The following is a 4,241-nucleotide window of genomic DNA, read 5'->3' as shown; positions in this document are numbered from 1 at the left end:
TTAAGATTGCCTGTCCCTTTAAGATGAAAATGACTAATGATTCTAAATAAACAAAAGAGCTAATGACTGTAAATAATTACTGTAAATAAGTCATGCAGATTCTAATTGCTTTTGGTGAGGGAAGATTGCAGATTGCTAAATACATGTTAATTCCTGGCACCAGCATGCATAATCACCTGCCCTTCTTTATGGTTCTGTATTACTGCTCTCTGACATGTGATATGAGCGCAATGCCTCAGGTGTGACGTCCCACTGTGGCTGTGACAGGTGTCTCACAGAATGTGCGCCAAACTGCTGCTCAATGAATATATATATCCGTATATCTGGTTTCTCTTGAATCTACCTTGTTTGCACACTGGAGATTTGTGGCTGCAAATTTCCCCAGGCCTGCTTCCAGTGACAAGAGAAGGTTTACTGAGGCTCAATCAACACTCAGTTCCACCCAACTTGCAGCAGGAATATCCAACAACGTGACTTGGCAACCATTTACCTTTCCCACTTGTAGACCGAGTGGTCATGTGTTGACAGGGCTACAATAGAGGTCGTGTGTCGGGAGCGTGTGAGTTATCTCCGGGAGCGCAGGCAGAGCGCACGTGTCAATATAGCTGCTAAGCTGGTGAATATACTGGTGCTTGCTCCGACATATACTATAGAATGGGACAGACAAGATTAGCATGGCCTCTGCACAAGGATGACATGCAAATTTGTGAAGCGCTCCATGTTGTGGCGATGGCCTAGTGGTATTATTGCAACAGTGTTAATCCAGGAACTCAGCTAATGTTCTGGGGACCAGAGTTCGAATCCTGCCACAGCAGATAGTGGAATTTGAATTCAATAAAAAAATTGTCTGGAATTACGAATCTACTGATGACCGTAAAACCATTGTCGGAAAAATCCATCTAGTTCAGTAGTGCCCTTCTCGGGAAAGAAATCTGCCGTCCTTACCTACCCTAGCCTACATGTGACTCTGGAGCCACAGCAATGTGGTTGACTCTCAACTTCTGTCGGGCAACTAAGGATGGGCAATAAGTGCTGGCCAGCCAGCCATGTTCATGCCCCATAAATAATAAACTATTTTTCATGATAAATCTTTATGATCTGTGATTTGGAAACACAACACACACCATCCTTAGAGGATTTGTTGAAATGCAAACTTTAGAGGAACCAACATGGTTATTATTTGTTCTTGAAACTTACCTCTTTGACCAAGTTTCTGGTGGGGGTCCTACTACCTCTCCAGTGCCCAGAACAAGGAATCACAGTCTGTGGGTTTGGGCAGATCATTTAGGACAGAGATGAGAAGAAATTTCTTTACCCAAAGAGCAGTGAGCCTGTGGAATTCATTACCACAGGCAGTAGTTGATGCCAAAACATTGAATGCATTCAAGAGCGAGCTAGATATAGCACTTGGGGCAAATGGAATCAAAAGTTATGGAGAGAAAGTAGGATTAGGCTATTGAGTTGGATGATCAGCCAATATTGTGATGTATGGCGGAGCAGGCTCGAAGAGCCAAGCGCTCTCCTCCTGTTTCTGTCTTCTATGTTTTTATGTATGTTTCCATGTGGCTCATTGTCAAACCTTGTCTGGTAATGCCCCTGTGAGGTGCATTTGGACATTTTTGCTATGTTAAAGGACAGGTTAAATAAATCGTGCAAAAGCATAATAAAATGATGGCCTTTTATGTCAAGACAGCTGGAATACATGGAGTTGGTAGTTATGTAACAGAGCTCTGGTTAGACCCTATTTTGAATTCCTTGTTCCATTCTGGGCACATTGCCTCAGGAAAAAAACATATTGGCCTTGAACTGGGTTCAATGTGCAATCACCGGAATCCTACAGGGGTTAAAATTGTTAAATAATGAGGGCCAATTGCAAAAACTACACTTGGATTGACTTGAGTATGGAAGTGAGTGTCAAGGTGTGTGTGACTGTCAAATATATCAGAGTGTTGAGTCAGTACAAATTAAATAAAACATCATGGGGTTTTTTCTTAAAAGAATGATTTCAATTTGAATTAACAGATCATTAAGAATAAGTACTTCAAGTTGTTTTAGATTAGAGCTTTTATCTTGGGAAAAGCACTCAGTATTCAGCATGGAGACACGCAGATGCAGAAATTACACAGGTGGTGGGCAAGTCTAGAACAACCAAGCATAAGATTAGCATTTCGGCATTTCTCCGCAGAAGGGGTAATGGAGCTTTGGCAAACTCATTCCAAAGTGGGGATCAATTGAAAAGTTGAGAACTGATATTCATCAACTTTTGCTAGGCAGTGGTAATGAAGGGTTGCAAAACCACGGAGAATAGTTAAGATGAAGTTGAATCTTAGAGTTTCAATTCCAGAGTTTCAATTCCATCCACGGGTCACTGTCTGTGTGGAGTTTGCACGTTCTTCCGCGAGTCTGCGTGGGTTTCCTCCGCGTGCTCTGGCTCCCTTCCACACTCCCGCAAGATGTGCGGGTTAGGTGGATTGGCTGTGCTAAGTTGCCCCTTAGTGTCAGGGGATTAAGAAGGCTAATATCTGGGGGATAGGGCCTGATTGGGTTTGTGGTCTGTACAAATTCGATGGGCTGAATGGCCTCCTTCTGCACTGTACAGATTCCAGTCTATGAAATAGCATGTGAGGTCTCACATCGCGGACGGTGCGGTCTGATGAACCTACTCTTCATGAAAGCTGCAGCTTCAGTTTCTCAGTGTCTGATCTGTTAGTAAAATCTAACCTCAGGGGTTAATATTTCCAGGTCATTGTGTTGCTTATCCATCCTGAAAATCACCTCGGTATGATAACAATATTATTTTATCTGCACTAAATGTGTTTATCTGGCAATTTAGCCAATGGTCACAGTGACTGTGTGAAAAGAGATTAAAATTTATGTCCTCGCCTTTTTGCTTTGGATTCTTACTGTTTGGAGACACTCATAAAAATAATATTGATAACAGCCAGCCTCTTAAAAAGGAGCTAATTCCATCTTTGTAGGAGATTGCATTTTTATTGTTCAGCCCTATGTGTGTATATAAGGAACAACACCATCTGTACATTTAATGTAGCTCTTTGCATCTTGCATGATCTGCCTCTCACACTTATTCTTGCACTCACCGTTCTATGATCACACTTCATTGTCTGGCCCAAAGTAACACAGGTTGTCCTCTTTTAAGGTCAAACCAAATAAACAAACTCAAGTTAAATCAGGGCAAAGTAAAAGGGGCAGCTCCCCAAAAGGAGAAGGAAACAGCCTGAACAAAATCAAAGTACAAAGGAAACTTGAAAGCATCAAATTAAAATGTGATTATTAGGGTCGATAATGTACCCCAGCCCCTATGGTGCCCAACGGGCTTGGAAGGCGTTAATTGCACCCGTGGACACCGCATGCTCCCTCTCCAAGGACACCTGGCCACGAACGGGCAGGCAGTCAGGATGGATGGTCCCCTCGATCGCCCGCTGCCTGGACCTGTAAATGATGAGTTTCGCCAGGCCCAGGAGCAGGTTCGCGAGGTCACCATCCCAACCCGCCCCTCTCTGCACCAGGTGTCCGTAGATCAGGAGCATGGGATTGAAGTGCAGGTTGGGAACGTGGTGAGAAAAGTGACTAGAAGAGAACCAGTGAAAATCCACTCAACACAAAAGTAAAAGCAATTTTTCTTTTATTCTTTATTCCAATTCAATCCAATCAAATCAAATCCAATTCAGAGTCCCAACAAGTTGGGACATTCCCGATCCAAGCTGACAAGGCAGGGCCCTCACTTCCTGTCTTGGGCTTGATCTACATGATCCAAGCTGATTGGAATAGGTGTAGCTCCTCCTCCAAGGCCTGATCTCATTTGCATCTTAGCCCAAAGGCCGAGATGCAGCTTTAAAAAATTGCTTCAAATGAAGCTAAAATGTAACCTAATGACTTCAACCAAGTACGGCATATACTACACTTTATCTTAGCCAAAAGGCCGAGAAGCGACACAAGTAAAAGCAAATTTTTTAATTTTTTTTTTCCTGCAGTTGCTTGAATCTGGAAGAAAAACAGAACATTATCAACCGACTCAAGAACAGCTTCTTCTCTGCTGCCATCAGACTTTTGAATGGACCTACCTCACATGAAGGAGAGTAGATCTTTCTCTAGACCCTAACTATAACTGTAACACTATATTCTGCACACTCCCCATCCCTTTTCCCCTATGTGCTCCATGGGTAGAATTTTCTCATCCCACTTGGCACAGGAATCATAGCGGGCAGGACACAAACCATGCA

At 43.1% G+C, this 4,241-nt stretch overlaps 2 pseudogenes; one reads left to right on the top strand and one right to left on the bottom strand.

The window, feature by feature from the left end:
- Nucleotides 1-628: 628 nt before the first annotated feature.
- Nucleotides 629-726, top strand: LOC145358950 (U6 spliceosomal RNA; annotated as a pseudogene).
- A 3,088-nt stretch (nt 727-3,814) lies between these two features.
- On the bottom strand, nt 3,815-3,952 carry LOC145358942 (U2 spliceosomal RNA; annotated as a pseudogene).
- Nucleotides 3,953-4,241: the final 289 nt, after the last annotated feature.

The sequence above is a fragment of the Carcharhinus amblyrhynchos genome, chromosome 26 (genome assembly GCF_965287045.1).
Source record: "Carcharhinus amblyrhynchos chromosome 26, sCarAmb.v2.hapA, whole genome shotgun sequence".
Classification (NCBI taxonomy): domain Eukaryota; kingdom Metazoa; phylum Chordata; class Chondrichthyes; order Carcharhiniformes; family Carcharhinidae; genus Carcharhinus; species Carcharhinus amblyrhynchos.
This window is presented reverse-complemented; position numbering and strand designations above follow the sequence as displayed.